We start from the raw sequence: 25,284 nt of genomic DNA on the forward strand, positions 1-25,284 counted from the left end.
CTTCCTTTCTGGAACTGTGATCCTCATTCTTTTCTGTTCCAGTGTAGTTGGAATGACAGTCATGAACCAGTCCAGTTATTGGTTGAGAGAAGATCTTGGAAACATTTCTGCCTGGGTTGGCTTTGAACCCTGAACCTCTTGAACTCCCAAAGCAGCCCTGTAGTTTTCTCAAAGTTTAAGTAAATTTGGGGAAAATTTCAGTTGAAACAACATGTAAATACTCTAGATAATGACAGACAGAACTTACCAGGTTCTACTGAGTAAGTCTGGAGTCTACATCCATGCATTCAGAGAAAGCCAACGACTTCCAGTCTTGAACTGCGGCCTGGGCTCCTCACAGAAGGATGCTCTCTTGTCAATCTGAGCAGTGAGCTGCCCCCTGGGCCGGCCAGGTTAGCGTGGGGAAGGCTGCTGGCCTTCTAGGTGGAAAGTCCTGCCGCTAAGCACCTTGTGAGGTAAGCAGCCAAGTCCTTTTCCAACTAAAAATGATTTCCAGATTGTGGTGACAAGAGGTCTCTCGTAAGCACATATATACTGCATGCTTGGTCCTCAGCAGGCGGTGCTACTTTCTGGGGGTCTTCTGGAAGCATTCGGCAGTGGGATTTTATTATTGAGTGTTACTGTGCCTATTTGTTTAAATGATTCAGCAATATTAAAGCTAGAAAGCAATGTGTTCATTTTAATATTATTTCCCCATACCACTGTGAAGGTATACATTAGGTATTAAAAGGTTAGCAGCCGTTTAGAGCCATGTTTTCTGATTCTGTATTCTCAAGACCTTTATTTGGTGCTCCCTGCAGCTCTTGCGTCCCAGCTTTTTGCTCTTCATACGTTGAATGTATTGGCATTTCCTCAACACTTGCCAATGACTGTGATGAGCACTCCAAATCTTCTCTTTTTCTGGGTTTCCTGTCTTATTAATATACGTTCTACAACCCTTATACTCATCTCTCTTGTAATGTCGCATTCTTTTTATCTTCAAAAACGTCTTATCTTTACATCATTGCCGCTCTTCTCTGTCTCCTTCCTTCTTTCCTTGATTACTGTCTTCCCTTTTCTTCACTGGGCTTGTTTCTAAACCTCTGTCATCCCACTGAAACTCCAATATAAAGAAACAACTCCATTTTCTACTGCAAAAACGCACTGCAAGCCCTGACACAGATTCCTAAGATCATGTCTCTGACCTAACTGAGTAACTGGCCCAGCAGGTCTGTTGTTTTTATTTATAACGATGCACACATTTCCATTGCTTCTAGGGAGATTCTATCTAGATTGATTTATCTTACTTCATTCTCAAGAAACTCTATCAGTTATTCTTTTCTGAATCTTTACTAATTCATTTTCACTGGCTTTCACATATACTTCAATTTATCTCCAGAAAGAAATAACCAAAGTAAAGAAAAATGAGAACTCTGAATTGTAGAGATGGTGCTATGTATAAAGTTTCTCTGAAGGATTTATTTATTTGCACCTTGGGCAGGTGTATTTGTAAACAAGGAATGGTTAATATTTTTATACCCATTTTTAGCTCATCCTCTGCTTTCATTTCTTAATAAAAATCGTGATCAACCACCCACATGATTATGACATGAAGTGTGGTTTGATATGATATTTGCATATATTATACAATGATATCTAAGTATAGAGTAATGAATTTAGAAGCAGAAAAGATAATCTTTAGCACAAAAATGCATTATCAAATCAGAAAAAATGTATGAAAGCAAATTGCCAGGCTATTTATAAAAACGGACATTTTCACTTGTTTGAATCCTCAAATACTTAAGCACATCATAACTTTCAAAGCTGAAAGCATCCTTCTACATGAAGAAATGTTTACACAGATAGTTTGAAATCATCTATATTCTATCTACATATTTTCTATGCTATACACAGTGCAAATGGATGCATTATAAAAGGTGGAAAAAATTGACAAAGTAAAAACTAGCAGGAACTAAGAGGAGTAAAGTTGAAATTTTGTAGTGAAAGATAAGCATATCAACTTTTTAAATCTAATTCCAAATAATTATAATATAAAAATTGAGCCCTGTTTAATCTACTTTTACTTGTGGAGAAGTATAGCTTCTTCTGGCAGCTGACTAGTTACCACACAGTACACTGCAGATGGAGTCCACAATATCTCTACCCTCCTATTGATAAGAGATTAGTTATGTAATTACCCACCGAAAATAGGCTGAGCTCACATATTGAAGAGCATGCTACAGAACGTGTGTGCACAGAAAAGATTTAACAGTCTGTGGTGAGTGCTAGACCATTTTCCATGTGCTGAGGAACGTTAATGAATTGAGTCAGAATTTCACATCTGAAGTTAGTTTGCAATTGAGGAAGTGATCAACTTTAAAAAATCAGCTCAAGTTTGAAATGCTCACGTTGGGCAGCATCACCCTGAGTGGCCCGAGGGAGCTGAGGAGATAAAGAAACAGCTGTGGTTTCCAGCACAAAGCAACTTGTTGTTTCCAGAGGACTTTGAAATAAACATCTGGAGCTGCCTCTGTTTTCTCAGGAAAAGAGGTTCAAGGAAAGCCACAATAAAAGTTGGCCAACAAGCTTAGTTTTGTCCCTCTACGGATGTTTTCAGTTTCATGTTTGGGACAATAGGTTGGATTTTTTCAGGCAGGTACTTTGGATTGCTAAACAGGATTAAAATGTTCAGGCTTTATGGAGATATAATAAAAATGGGGTAATATTGAAACTACCAAATACTGAATATTTTAATATTTGGCTTGAGTAATTTTTATGAATGAAAACAGATATTGTTGTTAATCACTTGACAATAATAGCATTTTTAGACAGGAATTAGCTCAACCGATAGTAATATCTCTGGAGGAAAACACATTCATGAAAATTCAAGAAAATATGCAAAGACAGGGAGGCGTGACTGAATGCTGCACATTTGGGAAGTGCTGAGCAAACACCTGTGGCCTGGGATGGACAGGGAAGGAAGAGGAGGAGGAGGAGGAGGAGGAGGAGCAGAGGAAGGAGGAGGAGGAGGAAGAAGAAGAGGAGAAGGAGGAGACCATTAATCTATGCATTAATGTGTCTACAAATAGACAAATTCATTTATAAACGCTTTCATTTTCTGTAAGTAGTTGTATCACACAGCAAAACAATTTATGGATACAGTGCAGTTGAGCAACATTGCCCTTAGAGTTCTTGCTCCCTTTGACCCACCCTCCTTACTTTTCTTCATTTTGTGGTGTCTACAATGACGTCTTGTCTGCAGCCTCTCCCTTCCCCTTCATTTGTCTCCCCCTCTGCCCTGAGCACCGATGGCCTCTTGCAGGTTCCCATTTCCTAGTGCTGATTTTGTTGGGCTTTGACTTAGTTTTTCTAAAAAATGATATTATTTGAGCTCTCCGTAGATTCTGTTATGCTTCAGTTAATTCATTTGTATATACTTTGTACCATCTAATGTGTTTACTTATAGATTTCTAGGCATATTCCAGCAACCAAAAATGAGGGAAAAATTTCAACAAAACATTCAAACATTCTTTCTCTGAGTCTAGTTTACTTCACTTAAATCAATTTTTCCAAGTCTTTCCATTTCCTTTTGATTGGGTTAACATAATTTTTCGAATAGATGAGTAACATTCAAGTAGATAGATAGGTAGGTAGGTAGATAGATAGATAGATAGATAGATAGATAGATGGATAGACAGACAGATAGATGGATAGATAGATAGACCGACAGACAGAGATTCCCTCCTGAGGGAGGGCGTGTGAGCTGATCCCATAGCTTGGGTATGGTGAGCAGTACTGCAATGAATATGATTGTGCTGGTGGCTTTACTGTAGCCTTCTTTGTGCTCTATTGGATAAATGCCCAGAGGAGGAGTTTCTGGGTTATAAGGAAGAGCTATGTTAGTCTCTCATGAAACCTCAATACTGTTTTCCAGAGTGGTTGAACAAATAGCATTCCCTTTTGGCCACATCCCCACCAGCATTTGTAACTGTTAGTTCCCTTGATAATAGCCGTTCTAACTGGGGTGCAGTGGGATCTCAGTGTTGTTGTGATTTGTATTTCCTTCATAGCCAGAGATGCTGAGTATTTCTTCATGTGTCTTGTTCTGCGACGTCTCTCCCTCATTAGTGCATTTGTTCTTCGAGGGTTTGCTTTTTGAGGGTTTCACTTCCTGAGCTCTAAGTACATTCTGGATGCTAGACACTTTCTGACGGACAGCTGGTAAAATCTTCTCCCCTTTGGTGGGCTTTCTGTTCAGTTTGTTACCTAGGTGACAGATTCATTCTTGAAGGAGAGTCCTTGTTGCCTAAATAAAACCCGCCTGCCTGGCCTCTGCATACTTCACTTCATAGATCCCACCGCTTGAGGGGATTTTTATGGGTGGGGACACATCTATTTTCAGTACAAGGAGTTTTTATACTCATTTCCATGTGGCCTAATCCTTTGCAAATCTCCTGTGTGGAAGCAGAACTTTGAGAGAAGATGGTAATTTTTGTGACTCTCATGGAAAGTGACCTCTCGTTGGCCAGGGGACTTTTTTTTGCAGCAGCCATGGAAGCTGCATCCAGTCTGGAGATCTGTGTCCACCATGGCAGAGGCAAAGCTGAGGAGTCTTGTCATTGAACAACCTCCACAGAACTTCCAGAATATTGCAGAAGCTCCTCCAGGCTTGAGGTTTATGTCCAAGTTGCTGCAGTCAAGTTTAGCACATTTATATAAGACAGATTATCACAAAATCCAATGCTTATGATATCGATTTCCAATGTTTCTTCATTACAACACCCCTACAGCTAAGTGAGCAATTTTCTATTCCAGCCCATCCATGTTTCTTCTTTTACTTCTCTAAGTCTGTTCGTGCTATCATGGGTGTCCTCATCTTTCTGGGCTGGGCTGTCACCTCTCAGGATTGAGGCTACCTTTTTTCCTTATAACAAATAGTCATGTTCCACATTCATCCGTGCGCAAAGCTTGGGGACAGACTCTTTATCCAAACACTGCTTTCTTATGTTTTCTGCCGGGTAATTTCTTTGTTCTTCAGGAACTATGTTCACCACAGCTCTCCTCATCCTTTCTCCTGGAGGGTCAGTGCACTTGGTGCCGCTGTGGAGTGGGCAGTCTATTAAGGTGAACTTAGGGCTCAAATTCTGGTGACAACCAGATGGAAATCGATGCCTCCTACATCAATAAGTTCAAGCCATTTAAACTCCTTGAAAGATGAGAAAAAAAATTCTCCGTGTGGTTCTACTTGACATGCTACCACTGAAGCATGTCACAAAAGATATTTTTTAGTTCTTTGCAAAAAAAAAAATGAGAAATACGTCCCCCTAAAGAATAATTTTGAAGAGAATTAGTTAGCATCTTACTGGAGAGTGTCAAAAACACATGTAACAATGTACATTTGGCTGGGGTTGTAGCAGAATGCTAGATAAGCCTGGTAGTCACTAAGACCACAGGTGAAGGGTCAAAAGCCTGTGAGTATTGGAGCTGCGCCTGGTGCATGTCTTACAGGCATGGTGCCTGTTATCCCAGCCGGAAGAAGCAGAGTGATCCTAAGAACTCATTTCAAAACAAAGGCAAGAGCAAGACAGGCCTGTGGCTGCTCAAATTGTAAAGCTTCTCTTTGCAGACAGGAAGGAGGCCCTGCCATCAAAGCCCAGTGCCATCTAAAGGAATCAGGTAGGGGGTCAGATCTACAGCAATCCGGGAGGGAGCGGGGTGGTGAGCTCTGTCTGGGACCTGGTATGGAGGTATTGGTTTCCCTTTATCCCTTTTCTCCAAGATGTTCAAATACAAAGATATTTAATACCTCACTGCTTACAATGATGTTATTTTTCGTCCTGATTTTGTGTACATACCCAAGAAGAAAAAGAAATGTTTATCTCAGAAATGAACAGACATGGAGACCTAAACCTATCGTTCTGTTATAACCTTCCGAGTGGATGAAGCATTTTGGATCTGATAGAATTCAGAAGGGCATATTAAGTAACTGTTTCCCTCCAAAAGGAAAAGGTATGCCAAGAAGAAATTGTTCCTTACTTACTCCTTTCAATACTTCCTAAGTAGGTATGTAGAGCGACCTAAAGAAGCAAACACTAATTGCAAATGGAATACCCCGTGAACATCGGATGAGGACTCAGGACCAGGGCAGCCTCGGCCACAGAGAAGGATCCTGTCTGAAGTACATCGTGCTCATGCGTGGACTGGTCTTCAATTCCTCAAAATTCAAATTTTACTCTATGCTAAAATATTCTTTCAGTTATACTGAATCACATATGGAAATTTCTTGTAAGCCCTGTAGAGCCTAATTCATTTACAATCTGTATCACCCCTTCATTAGAAGAACTAAGAAGCATATACATAATAGGGCAAAACAGACACAGAGGAACCTTTTCATACCCTTACAAAGAAGATAACTGTAACGTAGCAGCAAAAATCAAGTATGTGATGGTTCAAATAAGAACTTTTAGAACTTTGAAAAGTTTTTATGATTGAAGACAGAAGAACTGCATGTGTGAGTGAGCCCGATCTAACTTTGACCTTGGGAAACATATGTACCGTAACTAGATAAGTTTTCCTGTAATTCTGTTGTTCTCAAACACAATGGGCAGCAAACCCGGGCATTGACTGGATCATGTCAACATGAAATAAACCAGAAAACAACTGGAGAAAGTGCGGGAAAATTCAGTGTGTTTCAAATAAGAAAGACAAGGATTAGTTCACAAAATGGTTGTTTCACATTTGCGTATTTCCTTATTTGAGCACATGAGGTAATGGTGATTGACACACATATGTGTTATATTCAGTGCATGAATTCTAATCCCCAATTGCATGTTTAGGCCTTCAGTCTTTAATGTCTCTAATAAGAACTCTGGGTGTTATTTATTTGTATAATTTTTATATTTATATGCTGAGCACATTTCCTGTTATGATTCATGGTTATAAATGATTAGGAAGACTTGTGACTGAAATTAAATTTTCTATGATGACAGAGGCGTTAATGGGCTTTATTTAAAATACTGCATTAAAAATGGCAGTCAGAACAAATTTGAATAAAACGATTAAAATCTGTTATCATGTTTTTCAAAGGCAGATTTTTTTTACTCAGCGCACTTGGATGGCATATTTTCCGGTGAACATTTTAGAGTTAAGAGTCTCGCATTCACATGATCTCTCTTTATTCTCTTCTTAGAGTAGAGGTCAATCCAAAATTACTTCATAGGCTTCCATTTTCCAGTAATGCGTTGAAACATAAACTGTATAAATTATGAATAAACGAGAGTGGCCGAGAATATCACATCTCCAGTGCTCCTGTCCTCAAAGAGATGGCAAAACAGTTCTAATTCAGGTCAGGCCTGGAATGCACTTGATTTCCATTGTAGAGAGGATCTGGGCTCTGGCAGCTGCCGCCTAGATTTGCACGTCAGGGAAGATTAGTAATCATGTTCTCACTTCAGGAGAAGCAGCCCTGTTCAATCCTGCCATCCAGACCGGAGAACTTCCACCCTGACAGGGACAGGTTTTTGCCCAAATGACACCTTTCAAAATTCCATCTTCCTTTTTGCGATTCTCACACTTGGAGCTTTAGTGTAAGTGTGAACATGTACAAAGCCTTTTTCCTGACAAAACTTGAACGCATTCTGGAAGAGACCATAGCCAATTCTTCACAAGTTATTTGTAATGACACCCCTCAAAAATAAAGGAATCTTTTGGAAAGAGATTTGTTCTGTATTATATACGTTGGATTCTCGAAGCAGTTGGAATTTGATAGAACTGACCCTCACTATGGAAATATTCACTATGTATATACAGTTATTTAACTGAAAACTGGTAGTATAGTTTTGTTTAAATGATATTAATACAGAGCAAGGTCAACTATAAAACATATTTTGCTCTTTTTCAAAGCCCTAATTCAGAAAGAGACAAGGACATTGTCCTAATAAATGCATCTGATTGTGCACTTTATTGTAAAACCTTGGACCAGCATTTTTCAAGAGGCAGTTCTATTTGTAATGGACTGTCTTCAACATGTCATGGTGTAATAAATGTGCTATAGACTAGAACTGCCCATTAGCATTTCTAGAATCCCAGGAAGTTAGTAAAAGCTGTTTGCCACTAAAAAAAGATCTTTATAGCAGCCTTTAGAAAGAGAGCTATATCCCAACAAACTATGCAGGCAAGTCAGTACAAGTAACTTCCTGAAGAATTTCTAAAATCTATTTAGTTATCATGATGTAATCAATAAATCATAAGAAAAAAGCTTATTAGAAAATGATAATGCATTGTTTTAGAGCTGTGACATTTCAGTGTTACCCCCATAAATATCTTTGAAATGTCTATTACAAGAAATATTCTTTCCTATATTCATCAGATACATTACTGTTCCATTCCCAGGTTATATTTCTCAGTCAACAATTGATGGAAATAAACCTCCCATGTGAAAACAAAGCACAAGATTATCTTTGAGTCGATCGACATTGAACATTCCAAGTTCAAGTGAGGCTACACCGTGTCTGTCTGGGCCTTACGATGCATGGCACTCATTGGTGATGAGTAGGTTATTAATATTAGGCCTTGGTTATTCTGAATAATGCAGCAGGAGGGACATGAATGTAGAGCTCTCTCTTTGGCATAAGAACTTCATAGCTTTTAGATGAAAACCTACAAGAAGGGTTGTGAATTCTACTTTAATTTCCCCTCTTAGACTTCTTCAGGAACCCCTAGACTGCTTTTATAATGACTGTCCTCACACTCAGACGAACGGCGTAAAGGATTCTGTCTCTTTATCTTTCAGCATAGCTGTCTTAGGTGAGGAGATATGTTATGGCAGCTTTTATTTGTATTTCCTCATCAGTAGTGATGAATTTTTTCCCATCAGCTTTTTAGTCATTCAAATATCTCCTTAAAAACTAACCATTCACATCAACTACCCATTTTCAGTGAACTAAAATATGCTGTACGACATTATATTGCATTAATATTTATTTATTTATTTAATTTGCTTGAGAGTCTTTTGATTTCCTCATTTGTTCTGAGGTAACAATGGTGTGGATAGTTTGCATTTTTAAAAATCACTTTAAAATGATTCCCCTTTTTGCTTTGTTTGCAAGAACCCTTTTAGTTTGAGTTAAACTCATTGCTCAGTTTTTGTGTTAGGAGTCTGTGCTTTAGAGAGCAAATCAAACACTTTAGTTCAGACCACAAATCCTGAAAATATCCCCATATTTTATTCCAGTGCTATCATAGTTTCAGGGGTTGTATTTTAATCATTGTGTACCCTGAGTTGTTTTTTGTGGGTTTTTTTTTGTAATGTGTTGAGAGAACTACCAGATTACTCTCTTTCTTGAACATATTCACATTCAAATACATATTCAAAGTGAGTATATCAAACATATGCAAGTACACACACATTGTTTTCTCAGCAGTATTGAAGAGTTTTCCCCCCAATTAAAAATACTACTGTACTAAAACCATCGCTGGCTGTAAGGCGTGGTTGAGTTTTTCATTCTCTCTTCGCTTCCGTGGGTCTCTGTGTGTTCTCACATCGGAACCACGCTGCTTTGCTTCGCTGGCTCCTGCTTTGGAGGAGGTTCGAGGCCAAAGCCTCCAGCTTCGTTTGCTCAGGACTGCTTCACCTCTCAAGGTTCCTGGGTGTTCACTATGCATTTTAGCAGTTGGTATTTCTCTATTTCATGAAGGCCCCATTGAGGTTCTGGTTAGAATTGTATGGAGGTGTACCCACGTGGTGCTTTGCACGCTAAAATGTAGAGTGAGCACTTGAAGAGTATTACTTCTTGCAGTTGCTGAACAGTGGACGTCTTTCCATCTTTTCTTTCCTCTTCAGTTTCAGCCTTAGCTGGTCTTTGTTTGTGCAGATCACACACAAACTTGGTTAAATTCAGTTTCAAGGTTCATTTTGGGTATGGTAAATGGAAGTCCTTTTACTAAAGAGATTTCATGTTGATGCATACAGAAGCCACTGGTTTATTGATTTTTTTTCTGTCCACATTACCAAATCCGTTACTCATACGTCAGTTCAAATATTTTATGTGGTGGTGTCATTGGGTTTTGTCATATATCATGTCTGCTGCACACAAGGGTATTTCATGTTTTATTTTCCTCTTTACACAGCCTTTATTTCTTCCTCTTGTCATATTGTTGTGGTTGAGATTCCCAATATATACTAAGCATAGGGAGGGAAAAGGGCATTCCTGGTCTTTTTCTTCATCTTAGTGGAGATGACTTTATCTATGGTCTCTTCAGATGACGTATATGGTATGAGTTTCCTTCAGTAGCTTATTATGCTTTCTTATGTTCCTTCCATTCCTTAGCTGAAGTATTTTGATTCTGAAATGACACTAGCCTGAACTGAATGCTCTCTGCCTCTTCTGAGACAATCCCATAGTGGTTATCACTCATTTCATTGATTTGAATCTGTGGAAGCATCTTAATTTACATTTCAGGCACAAATTTCACTTGATCACAGTAAAATGTCCTATTTAATGTGGGAGTCAGGAACTTCCTCAGTAAAAATACGTTCTGTAGTTGGGAACTGATGGCTTACGGGTATAATTCTAGCCGCTTGGAAGGCTACGATTGAGAAGCTTGTAGTGCAAGGCCAGCCCAGGCACCAGGTTGCTGACAGCCCTTCTCAACCAAGAGCTGAGTGGTGGCCTCTGTCCATGAAGATGCTACCTCCAATGGGAAGCCTGACATGGGTGAGCTGTGGCCCAGTCCAACAGCCATGCGCGAAGCGAGAGCCTGCAATAAAAATAAGCCATGAAAAGCAGGACTGGCCTTGTGGCTGGGTGGCGGAGCACCTGGAGAGGACTGAATTCAAACACCAGTGTGATTTAAAAAAAGAACCCAAACCCGGACACACAGATCACCCCGAGCTGCTTGCTTGTTCTGCAGCGATGTGCATGGTGCATCTTCATGTCTGTCTTCTGAGAGCTGCACTTTGTTCTGTGGGGGAATTTCACATATATCTATGTTCTTAGCTCTCTGGGCCAAGTTGCTGAATAATTTTAAAAAATGCATTTTGTCTCAATGGAAACATTCGGATATTTGCAACTGCATTCTTGTAAGCAGCTGCAATCAAAAATAAGACGCTGAAGGTGTTCCAAAAAATTAAAAGAAAAGAATCCCCAACCTCTCCATGTTCTTTGTATGATATTCACTATCTGAGTTTGAAAGTAGTTTATTAGACAGAAACAGTCTGATGAGGTTCTGCTGAGAAGATATTTTCACCAAAGTGTGATCAGGGTGAGCAGGGTGAAGGTGGCGGTGTCAAAGCATCCTCTGCTTGAAGCAAGATGGGAAATTACGTATTCTAACGCATACAGCGAGTGTGGTTTTCCCATTGTAACTCCTCTCATTTCCTATTTGAACAACAACAACAAAAAAGAAATCCAGACAAATGATAAGGTTATTTTTTGAGGTTCTTACTAATTTCTCATCTACTGAATACAAGAAAACTCAGCAAATTTTTTGTTTTAAGAGAATGACATGTTATTTTGATTTTTGATTGCCATGTACAAAACAGGGTTCAGATCCATGCTACACTTTTCATCCACCTCTTTAACAGATACAAAGTACTCTTTACTGTGCATTATGGTATGCTGCTTCTATTCACATAGTTATTCTTAGACAACTTCCATACAAAGTTTTGTGAACCTGCCTCCCCGTCGTTCTTCATTGCATTCTTCACAGACATCACCCGGATTTATCAAGTGTAGACTTTATTTCTTCCAACATTATTGCTATAACTGTGAATAGCCAGGGTGTCTTAGAGTGCCAGCCATTAGAACTAACTGTTCATGAACTTCAGTGCCTTCTCAAATCTAATGGACTTGCAATGATTTCTCAGGAGCCAAAAGCTGCAACCACCAATGTGTTTAATGCTCAATTACTTCTCTGTGTGGTCACTCCTGTTCTTGAGACATTTACCTTGGTTAAGATCTAGTCACACTTGGGAATATCAAATCACAAGACAGATAATTATACAGGAATAATTAATGGGGGCTCATTAAAACCGGCTGTTTCATTCTTATTATTGCTCAATACTGACATCAACCAAGTGAATGACAATAAAATGATTATGTCTTGGAATGTGCAATAATAATCCACAAAAGAACATAATAAAATGTTATTGCATACCATAAGGAAATAAATAGTTTTAGGAAGGAATCAGCTGAACTATTAAAATGCTGTGAAAATGATTTCAAATTCCTTTGTGACCAAAATGGAGTACCAGCTAACACTGTGATTTAAAACATCATATTGAAAACTAAACTAGTTCTTTTTAAAGCATGAAACAGCATAAAAGTTCAGCTCACTGGATGAAAATAATTTCTCCCGTAATCAGAGGCATATGCATGAGTCAGTGGGTTCTTAGACCTGCATCACTACAGTTAGGAACAGGAGCACACTTGCACTCAGCTTCTGAACATGATTTATGTAGATGTGTCACGACTCAGTCAGTCATGCTCACAGTGCAGGACTGGTAAAGGACGAGGTCACTGGTTTGCACATTTGTAACGCCACCTGTCACCCCGGTCGCCTGCCGTTGGAATGGTGTGCTCACACCTTATCGCACTTGCTTACACTTCTCATTGGACTTCCCCGAGCTAACTTCGTCGCCTCCGTTGATCTATTGGTACAGCTCTGTCATTTCTTTATTCGTTAATTGGTTGTGTCAAAGGAGCCGCATGTGTTTTTTATTTCATAACTTTTTAAAGCAAGAGCATCATGGTCTTTTCTCGCCTCAAAATATGCTGCTTTTTCACGAGGGTTACCTTGAGCTTGCGAAGATTTAACGCCAGGAGAACACAGCTATCCTGCCTTCCTCCCTGCAGGCTGGGTGTGACAAGGTTCCGGTCCCTTGGCCATCACCGGTAGGAGCCGCAGGGGAGCGCAGCTGGCCTGCAGAGACCCTCATCGCTCCGCACACGGAGAAGACGGCTGCACGGGGCTTTCTCAGCCACGGTTTTCCTCCTGTTTCCACCAAGGGCCTTGACCTGCCCGGGGCCTCCCCCCCAACCCACCCCCACCTCCCCGAGCTCTAGCTGCTCTTCTCCTGTCCATTAACTCCTGTCCTGTCCTGTCACCTGTCCATTAACTCTTCACAGTCTGCTGGCTTTTGAAGAACACAGAGTCCCGGCGTGTCTCCACACCCCTGGGGGCCGCGCCCCTTCTGTGAAGACTGCCCCAGCCCCTGCCACACAATCTTCCACACTTACCCTCTGTTTTAGGGATTTGTTGGTGGTGGTGGTTGTCTGTTTAGCCCAGACAGCGTCAGACAGTGACCACTACTCCACAGGACACAGGACTACGCGTGTCTCCCCTTTTTTAAGTGAGATGCAGTCACGTACCGTGTCATGCTTGGATGCACAGGGCGAGGGGCCGGCATCTCCGCACACTGGGGGCGCCCCAGGGCCAGCTGCGTCAGAGGGCATTATCCAAGAGGCCAGACAGGCAGCACGGCCAGCGTGAACTGGGGAGGGGCCCTGCGTGACCCAGAGGGGCACAGTGACCTGGGGCGGGCGGGAGGGGGGCATGGGGGGATTCCTCACACCCACTGCCACAGGTGCGTGCATCAGCCCCACCACCAATGCACGACTGGTGAGCCATGCTGACACCACCTCCAAAATGTGGCGGTGTTCGGTCCTTTGTAAGAATCAGAGGCGAATGATTAATACCAGTATATCTAGACATGTTTTTATAAGACTCTTCCAGAAAGAACAAAACACAATGATGAAAGTTGCATGAGGATGAACGCCTTCGGTCTGTGCAACGATCATTTCTAATTTTAGGTGCCCTCACTTTACTGAATCATTTGTTTTATTCAAACATGCGTGTCTAGTGTTACCTTTACCAAAGAGCGGCATCGCACCAGCTTAGCACACAAGGTATTTTTAATTTGTACTGCGTGAAATTCCACCATTTCCAACCCCTTGATAGATTCTTTTATAACATTGCTTTATATTTATTTATAATGGCTTTATAATATATGAAGCTACTGATTTATAAAACACAGGTGCTTATTTTAGAATAAACTGCTAAAATAGTTTCTCGTTACCTGTCACTCATCTTGATACTTGCAAATGTCCCAACTTCCCGAGTTCTCTTCCTGCTTCCCCTTCGCACTCCACAGAGGAAACAGCTATATATATATATATATATATATATATATATATATGTATATATGTATATATATATGTATATATGTATATATGTATATATGTATATATAATTGTCATCTATCCCACTCAAATATTTCACGTATCTTGTAATCCACTGATTCATTAATTCAGGAAGTTGAGTATCAGTTACACAGGGGAAGTTTCATTGTTACATATGTTTTAATGTACTAAACATGCTCATGTAAACATCTACGTATGTCCATATTTTATTCCAATCTCACCCTTCCGTCACTCTCCACTCTCCTCTTCCCCAAATCATTTTAACAGGTTTAACTGTTTTGCGTTCAGAGTTGCAAATAATCTGTTTCGTGTATTTCCTCCTGTGTTTGTATTTTTGCTAATAAAATAATTTTGTTTTGTAAAGATTCACTTCCGTCAGAGCAAGTTTCTGATGGAGCATCGTGAGATAATCCTGGAAGGAAGAGAGATTTCCGCTAGATAAAAGTGTGATAGGAAAATTGTTATTTTGAGAAAATTCTTGCCTCTCACAGATGCTGCCAACTTCCAGATTTTTGCATGGCATCTGAACTACTGCATGAGAATCATCCACAGAATAGCTTAGAAATCCATGAGATGGAGGCCTAGCCTGATTTTGAGCCAATAAAATTTGGGGCCAGGTTTTTTATCTCTCTACTTTGAAAGCCGTTTAGATAATCCTCATCCATAGCCAGTTGTAGACAGCAGTTCTGGCTCTTCCATTAATAGGCTATCATAAAGTGCAGAAGGCTTTCTAAAGATATATATGGGTATTTGTCATTTAAGGATTGCAAAACTTCATGATCAAAAATAGATACACCATTGTCATATGTTATGGGTGGTAAGATGTGAACAATGGTGAGAAGCATCTATTCATCAAAGTTACACTCTACCTCTGATTACAACATACAAATGGAATGCAGAGGCTTTTTTTAAACAATAATCGGGTTTCCTGAATCAGACACTACAGAATTCAATCACCTGCTCGTTGTGGACCCCGTTTCCTTCCATCTCTTTCCAGAGTTCTCTCTTCTGCATGAAAGTCCTTAGGCCTCTGGCATGGTGGAGAGGTGAAGATCTTCTAGAGGAAATGACATCTGGGAAAAATCAGCACACGTGTTTGTGCTGGTATTGTCTCTCTGAGTGCAAATCTAGATTAGATTTGAGCACAAATCAAGGCTATGTTTGATTAGTCTAATGTTTCCTTGTTCCAGAAACCTCTATACTTTCAGGAAGTATAAAGAACAAAACAGAACTCTCTTTTATAAGCCAATGGTTTTATGCCATTTATTTGCCATATACCTTAAAGAATAAGGATGTCTTTTAGATTTCCATTTGATAATTACATAATTTATAAGTACCAAACATATTCAGTTGTTTTCATGCCTTGTTTATACAATATTAAATAGAACAAACACATTTGAATTTTTTCCTGATGGTGGAAGTCATTTCTTTATGTGTATATGACCAGAAATGAAGATTGGGTCTATTTAAAGCTAGTATATATCATGAAGTAGTCAATTAGTGAATTAAGTCTTCTGATGTGACTAGCAGTTAGAAAAAATAAAAAACACCACAGCAACTTCTAGACTCAAGGAAGAATTTTAAAACAAACAAAGGCAGCTTCTCATCCTGCATTGGAAGAAATCTTTCCATAGGTCAACTATGGTCTAAAATCATTAAATGGAATATTCTAAGAGTAATCTCAAACGTTAAGTTGCATGTCATTCTGAGTTGTATGCCAAATATTGTGTTATTCTTTTCTAGAGAATTAGTCAACCCTTTCTCCCAGGGCCTGTACTGAATATCTATCAGTTGGCAACTTGGTAGCTGGTAGATTTCCAGATCAACCACCAAGGTAGTATTTGGACTCGATTAACTCCTATTTTAATTAATGATATCTCTAAAGTGTAAAAGCTATGATATTGGCAATCTTAAAGAGTCAAAACGAAGCTTTAAAGTGTCCCCTTTAAGGGAAATGGAGAATGTCCTAGATAGGGAAAGTAGAAAATGTGTGTGTGAAATTGCTCTGGTCTTTAACAGAAAGTGTCCTACCGGTGAATGTGGTGTTGGGGGAGGGCGGGGAGAAGGGAGGAGCACCACGCAGCCCAGGCCGCTGAGCCAAGTGAGCTGGGCCCAAGAGAACAAAGCCCTCCTGCTGGCACCCTGTAAACTGACAATCCCCAGCTGAGCTCCAGACACCACTCCCCTAATCCCCAGTTATCACTTCCTTTAAGTAGGTCTGGGAGTGTAAGACATGTGCATTTAGCTAATTATCTTCAGACCTTAGTCAGCCTTTGCATTTGGGACATTTTTATTATTGATCAATTTCAAACACATTTTCTGACCATTTTCAATGTATTTATTTGTCCTTGAGCCAAACCTCTGTCTTTCTTATCATTGTATTCCTCCGCTTTCCTGGAAGGGGTAAATCTATGTTGATGGATACAAACCTTGATATAAACATTAATATTTACATATATATCAATATAAAATATACTAAGATGAATTGGGGAAATTTAAGTTATTAGCTTCCTGCATACATACTCTTCACTTGCAGCTCACATCTTTAAATTTATCAAGGAAATGGATTGAAAATGTGGGCATCTATAAGCATTTAAAATGAAGGCTGACTTCACACTCTTCTAACATGGTAAATGTCAGAAATTACAGGAGTAGAACTTTTGTGACATTGTGGGAAATGTCTTACTTTCTCATACATATTCTCACTTTAACATTTGGCCTTTTAAAAAAATTATGGAGAAAGTTAGGAGTTAGTTACAAAAGAGAATTCTCCATACTCAACATATTCTCATAATGATGTTACTATTATAGATTGCAAATATATAATTATCAAATAATAGCAATTATTCTTGCTATTAGTCAGTAGAGCACTAATGATACCATAAGTATTTGATTCATGGTTGACTATCAAAATCAGAGGAAAGTCTTGCAAAATAGAATGCATCTTCCATCTTGTGTAGCCAATAGAGAGTGTCTCTTCCACAGTTAGCTGACATTGAAGTCAGTCTTGTTTACCTTTTGTATAGATTAATTCAAATAATTTATAACTATCCTAGAAATAAGTTCTTTGAAATGTCCAACTATTTTAGCATATTCCCGATCTGGACATTCCTTCAGTATAATCTCATAGTCATGCAAGCCTGTCTGATTTTAAATTGAAATTAGAATTGCAGCGGAATTCTTCCTTGAGAACAATTCTAAAATAGCATGCCATTCACCTCCCTGCGAACTCTTAGATTCTCCCACTTGAATTATCCCTTGACCTCATGTAAATGTATGTTTTATATATCTGCATACAGTCAAAAGTTTATAATATTTTTTGTTTGATTGAGGAGATCTATGACGTGCCTGGTAACTAGTATGAGCTATGACTTTTCTAGAAAAATAACTCTTAGAAAAGATTTTGACAAAAAAGCAAAGATGTTCTCCTTAAATCCAAAATATTTAGAAGTTTATATGATATGGTGTCAAAATCAATAACCGGATTATGTAATCTAGATAGCACTGCACATGAAAAGCTTTTCCTCTGATATAGAAATAAAGAAAAGGCACACAATGAATTGGTAGATACGTTCAATTAAAAATTCCCTATATCACCCCCAAATTTTATTCATATTTAGTACCTTATTTACCTTCCAAACCTTAATGCATTAAATAGTGACCAATCCAGGGTGCTTACGATATGAGTTCAGTTGTTGGAATCATATCAAAGCTATCGAAGAAAGGGGATAATGTACCGCTTCAAATAGAATTCAAAATCAGGAAGACTGAGTTCTAATTTAGACTTCCATTTACACAGTTCACAGAAAGATATACCTCCAAGCCTTGCACTAATAATCATTGAAACATATTTAAACATCTCTACTAATACGTATGAGGCAAATAATGTTTCTTCATGCAATAAAGTTATGAGAGGGATGAGTGTTAATCTCAATATCACAGATTCTGTGGTGAACAGGAAAATGGAAATGTGAGTGCGTTCCTTCCATGTTGTGTGTGCTGCAGAACCAAGTTGAACCTGCAGTTAGTAAACCGCACCACAATGAACGAGGAGCAGAGCTTCGGTTGGGGCCGGGGTCCCCAGCCTGGAGCTGCCTGCGGCTCTCTCTGTCTCCCTGTGTAGCAGACGGTCCTCTCAAGAGAGGGAGCGGGAGGGGCCGTTGCTTTAGGAACTGCAGTGGTTCTGCTAGGCCTCTGCAGACATGCCAGGCTCTAGGGTACCCTGGCCCTTCTCTCCCCAGCCTGTCCCTCTCTCCTCCACCCCATGCTCCAAACAAGCTTCCTTCTACTTTGAGGGGCTTCTTGTTTAAGATAGATCCTGTATGTGATAGAAATGTCATATCTGTCTGAGTCTGGCTTCGTGCGTGTAGGAGATTTCATGTTTTGAGAAGACATGGGTAACTTCAAGCTTTAGAAAGCAGCCTGTGTTTGTTAGCATCGGCAGGCTGACCAGAGTGTGACTGGTGAGGCTGGTGGCTGCCGTATGTTCCCTAAGAGGCCTTGGGTGGCATCTCCGCAGAGCTCAGGTGGTGGCTCTGTCGGGCTCTGAGTGGCTTCTGGTCTGTGAACATCCGGCCTGGGAGCCGAGGAGAGGCTTGTGGGAGGAAATGGAATGGAGGCAGAGAAAGCATACAGCATACTTTCTGTAAGTAAGTTTGGAAACCTTTTGCTTCTGTCCTAAAATTTAAAAATAAATAAATACAGATGGAACGAAAATTATTTTTTAATGTGAACTATTGTTACGAGAAATGTGCCTGTGCTTTCTCCTCCATGTGCAAGTTGGATCTTCTCGATTTTTGTGAGAGGAATCTGGTACCTGGTGCACATTTCTATCTTTTTTTTTCCCTAACAATCTGCTTTATACCAAGATCATGTAAAATTCTCAGGAGGACAGAGATAAATTTGCAGTCTACAGGAAAAGAATACACAACTCAAAATTCCAAGGAAAAAACAGTGAACTTTTATGCTCTGCAATTATTGCTTTAAAATCTAATACTAACAGATGCTCTATTGCTATCATCTTCCTATCTAAATAATTTGAAATTAGCAAAGCTGAATAATTAGAGGATAAAATAGATGACAGAGACAGACACCTCGGAGTTAATTATTCATGCTAAGGAATTTTGAGTTGTGTTTCTTTCCATTTAGGACAAGAACTACTTGCAGATATTTACTATCGTAAGGAATAGGAAAAACAAAGACTATGTTAGCAGAAATTCATGTGCGCATTAAGGTGGTATTTACAATGATTAACTTTTTGGCACTGCAGTATTCGACTAACAAATTGTTTTAATAACATTTTCTGCAATCAAACTCAGGAGATGGCCACTCACAAGATGGCCACAATTAGTGCCAGAGGTGGACACCAATCACCTTTCTGCTCGTACGTGACCTGTCGCACCAGCATCTGCTTCTTCTCTAGCAGGGAAGACCATGAGAATGATTTTCAGGTGACATTTTACCCTGCTTGGTTATGAATAACAGGGTGAGGGCAGGATTGTGGAAAGATTATTTTCAGCCTGCTAGGAACTAAGTACTTAAAAACTGCTGATGGTTTTGCTTACTGCAACTATTCTTAATCTACACATCATTAGATCTTTGAAACCTTATCCTCTTTTTAACTGAATTAATTCAGATGGAAAGAATTGCAAGTCATATAATTGAAGACTTCCAACAAAATTCACTTTAAATAAAGAACTTACATATTTTACGTAAGTAAAACTTTGAAGTCCAGCATTTTGGAACATTTTGTTCTGTCATAGTGAAATGTGTATGGGGTTCTCAACATTTGGCAATCTTTAGCTGTTTCCTCTCATAACATAAAATAGAAATAAAACCTACATTGAACATTAGAAATATAATGGCATTTGGCATTATTAGCTTATATAATTTAATTATTATTGATAAAACATATGTTTTGAAGGGACCTCATTAATTGAAATATTACAAATTCAATTTTTTCTAAGTCTATGCTTAATTTATCTATGCAAATGATATACATGACATTAGACAACATATTTTTATTTAACTATATGATTGGTAAATTATACTGCTCTGATCCTCATTATTTCAACATATTAGTTTCTAAGCATCTTGAAACAATTTCCTTCAAGCTGTAATTCAAAACTCAATATGCTTTGGGTTACATTTTTGCATTATAATACTATCTAAAGCTTGATGACTTACATGGAAAACATTAGCTCTTCTTTTATAAAATAAATGGATTTTCAGCTTAATGAAAACCACAATTCTAGTAATCCAATTTCTATTATATTTACTTCTGGATAAAAATCCTAAGGCCTTCTGAAGCTTTTGACCTAGGCAGCCTACAAAATGAATGTAACAAAAACTCAGGCTACCAAAGGAAGAATTCAGGAAGAGCTCTTCAGGAAGAAATCCAGAACTCATTCTTCATTTGAAGAATCTATCTGGAGAAAATCATGCTAACTTTCTTGCCAAGATTGCCTGGCATCTGACAAGCCTGCTATTCATATTTACACACAGAACAGTGCTGTGTGGCACACACCTCTAATCCCTGCTCCTGGGAGGCTGAGGAAGAAGGATCTGGAGATGGAGGTTAGTTTGGGCTTCATAATGAGGATTGTATTTTTTAATTGCTTTTGTGTCTTCTCTGTATTTAATTTTATTGTCACAGAAAAGGAGAGTATCCGTGCAATAATTAATCATTCAGTCTTTGACTATTCTGAAGCAGGGATACATTAATAAAGATGGAGTTCTCTATATGTTGATATGTCAGCATAATGTCTGCATATTTCCCTGTCTCCTAGTCTCTCGTTCCCTCTTCTTGGACAAGAAAGCTCAGCCCTCCACTTCCTGGTAGTCAGGGTAGTCCTTGTAAAGAAACCAAGACATAATTTGAGGATGCTCGTTCTCTAAGTAAGGAATTTTCTTCATAATTCCACACATAGTTGTAATTCCATATTTTAAACAGAAGGAAAAGGAAAGATGAAAAAGAACAAAACCTTGACATGAATATCGTTGGCATTGAATAAAATTGAAAAGAACATAAACTTAGATGTTCCTCCGTTTCCATATAGGATTAAAGAGGGAAAGCGCCAGTCAGATCTGGTCTTTGCATTTCCTTGGCATCCTGGGAAGGAGCAGCCATGGGCACAGGGCAGAGAAGTGTGTCAGGCCAGATCAAGACATTTCTCACTGGAGGAAAAGACATACCATTGTGTCCAGTGTTTGTTGACTGTTGGTGGAACTGCTCTGAGACTGAGTGCCACAAAGGATCAAATGAACAGAAAACCAGGAAGAGGAGGAGGAACAGGAGGAGGAGGAGCAGGAGGAGGAGGAGTAACAGGAGGAGGAGGAGCAGGAGAAGGAGGAGGAGGAGGAAGAGAAGGAGGAGGAGCAGAAGGGGGAGGAAGAGGAGGAGGAGGAGGAGGAGGAGGATTAGGAACAGAAGGGGGAGGAGGAGGAGGAGGAGGAGGAGGTGCACTGTGGCAGAGCTCACCCCCAGCTGCCCAGTGCTGGGGGGGCCCTCCCTGCCCCCCATGCCCCCATGTCCCCTCTGCCCCACCTCCCAGGTTCTATCTACACCCATGAGGGTCCATGGACCCTGTTTTTATCAGACATCCACATATAAAACCAGCCCTGGATTGCTATATTGCTTATAATGGCGACAGACAGACAGACAGACAGAGGAAAGCAGAGAGAGAGACAGAGAGACAGAGAGGGAAGGAGGAAGGGAGGGAGGGAGGGTGGAAGAGAAGGAGAGGAGGAGGAAATGAGAAAATAACCCTTCCTACAAAACAGTGTAGGAATAGTGAAAACATTGTGCTGTGGCATTATTCAACATTAGCAATCATTAAAATATTTCTGAAGAAAATCTCAAACGTTCCTAAAAGCTCAATCTAGGAGGAGTGTTTTGTTGGAGTTTGTGGTATTCATTTATTTGTGTTACTACAATCATCAGCCACTGAAGCCATCTTTGTAAATACGAAGATACAAGAAATGTGAAATATAAAGATAAATACCGTCAGCAAACCATAAAACACGACGGAAAGGTATTTTTCTTTCCTGCAAACAAATTGCACCAATGATTGGACTTGAATTGCTTTAAAAGCTAAGGTAGAAAGAACAAACATATTTTAGGACTTACAAAGCCAAATGATGTAAGGAAAAAAAAAAAAAAGACAAGCCAACTCTGAAGTGAGGAGCAGCCTTTTAAAATCCCTGTGCATTCTGCCCTGTGTCCTGCCCGCCAGGAAGTGCAGGGCTGAGTGTCATTGGCAGGTACTTACAAAAGCAGAGGGCCCACCTGGCCGCTACATGCTGCGCGTGCTCTAGTTTACTGAGCAGAGACCCGTAGCTCCTTAGTCACTCTGTGGTCTCTAGACTGGCTTTCCGTCAGTAGGTGACTAAGCAGCCTTTTATGAATCTAAGTCTTTCACACTGTTTCTTTCTTTGTTGAGTGTTTATCCCCCTCAATTCTATACATCAAATGCATCTATACATCTATGCATTGCTTTTTAAATGAGGGTTTTATTTCATTACTGAAATCATGAAATGTTAATAAAAATTGCATTTTATAGACTATATACATGGATAATCTGCTATCAACATGTTGTCAGAGAAACCTGTACAGTCTTGTAGGTTAATGATTCAAGTATATAAAATCCTGAATTGAAAATAATGAGCCCAAAGCCAGCATAAATAGTTGATCACAGAGAGATATTTAACATGTCACCATGAGGAACTTTCAAAGATCAATAAGAATATTCTGCTAGTGTGTGTATTTATTTGCGCTTCTATCTTTGAATATATATATGATATATATTCATAATTGTATGCCCCCATTGCGGAAATCCTGATGATTTCATAGTGATTTGGAACTTCTATGACATAATGTAAATGTTCAGTTTGCTTCTACATAACAAGTCAAACATGCATATAATGCCCCGTTAGGCAAATATGGCTACAGTGTGTTTATAGAGCACTTTCCTAGCATGTTGCAGGTCCTGTGTTATAACCTCAGGGTGGGAGACACAAACTAATCAAATGCTAAACTAGAACATGAAGGTAGGACTAAAAACGTTATGACTTTATTCAATGATTAAATCCATTATTTTTATTCTCAATGTAATTTTTTTATCTCAACATTCACCAGGAATTCCTCTGCGTCATTGCTTTTAGCTTCCTGATCCAAACCACGAGTCACCTTGAGTGAAAGGGACTTATCTCTCTATCCAAAAACTGAGAGCACTATTAAATGTAGTGTGTTTATAAAGTTCCATCTCACTCTTATTTACTAAGATCCAGACAGAAACTGTGACAATTGTGGTTTAAAGACCAGCATGTACTGTAAATATACCAGACACATTACAGATCTCACGTTTAGAATCAGACATTAGGGGAAGAAGGATTCTCAGGTTGCAAAAGTGCATTTGCTTCACTTGTTGATTATAATGCTACATCTCTGTTCATGTTTATGAATGTAATAGAACCTACATGGTAATTGTTACATATTATATGCCATATGTAAACATCCCACCAAACATGTACCATTTTGTTACTTGATCTATAAAGATAAATTATAAATATATTTTAGAATTTTTTTCTCTTGAGGAGAGCTTGAGATTTACAAAAAAAATTCTAATGATGGAATAGAGAATTCCCATATTTGTCACAGCTAGAATCCCTCATTTACAGCATCTTACATAATCATGGTGCATTTGTTGTAACCGGTGACTAAATCTCATTAGTTTTGTTTATTTTTCCAATGTTCTTTTCTGTTCCAAAGTCTCCTGTAGGATTCAGCATCGCATAATACTGTCCTGTAACCTTAGGGCTTTTTCAGGATTCTAGAGTCTCAGATTTTTCTGGCTTTCAATGCGGTTATTGAGTCCGAGTGCTGTTGAGCCCCACTTTGAAGATTATTTTTAGTTCAGATGGGTCAGATATTTTTACGTTTAGGATGGAATTACATATTTGGGGGAAAGGAATAACACAAAAGCAAAGTGTAATTTTATCATCTACTGATTAATGGGATATGATTAAAATTAATCCTACAATATGTTTAATTTAATCATACTAACAGAAATCACATCAAAGAGTTGAATTTTATCCCCTCAATAGAAAGGTAGGCTGATATCTTTACACTGCATGGCACAGTGCGTGATGAAATTTGGAAACGGGCCTACTGAAGTGAGAGTGAACAGAAGTCATGCACGGAAAATACGAATGACATCCTTATAGGAATGCAGACATGTGCAGAGAGAAATGAGGAAAACACCATTGCTGGAGGCAAAGGATAGAGCTGGAAGCCAATGGCAGGCAAGGATCTCCTGAGACAGCCGAGGGAAGAGGAAGGCACAGAAGAGATTCTAGAGCTTTCTGAACACCTCAGCCAGTCATAGAAACAATGTGACCAACCTCTGTTCTTTAAACACCCTGTAGAGATGTTTACAAGGTCCATGGGAAAGAAACAGGTGCATAACAATCCTAACATCACAGTAGTCTGCGGCCATGGTCTCTGCCCAGTACTGTTCCCCTGTCTCCCCTCCCATGGGCGTGTGCCCCCCCCCACACTCACACTCACACACATACACACACTCACACACACATACACACATGTGTGCACACACACACTCACACGTGTGCGCACTCACACATACACACATGCACGCACACACACTTACACATGTGCACACACTCACACACACGCACTCACACACACACTCATATGCACACACATGCTCACACGCACACACACGTGTGTACACACATGCATGCACACACTCACACTCACACGCACACATACACAGGTGTGCACACACATGTATGCACACACACTCACACACATGCACTCACACTCACACATATACACACTCACACGCACACACATACACACATGTGTGCACACATGCACACACACTCACACGTGTGCACACTCACATGCACTCACACATACACACATGCATGCACACACTTACACATGTGCACACACACACACTCACATGCACACACACATGCACTCACACACATTCACACACATACACACACACATGCACACACTCACACACATGCACCCACTCACATGCACGCACACATGCATTCACACGTGTGTGCACATGCA

This window comes from Dipodomys spectabilis, unplaced genomic scaffold (assembly GCF_019054845.1).
Source record: "Dipodomys spectabilis isolate Male_0828 unplaced genomic scaffold, ASM1905484v1 ptg000559l, whole genome shotgun sequence".
In the NCBI taxonomy this organism is placed as follows: domain Eukaryota; kingdom Metazoa; phylum Chordata; class Mammalia; order Rodentia; family Heteromyidae; genus Dipodomys; species Dipodomys spectabilis.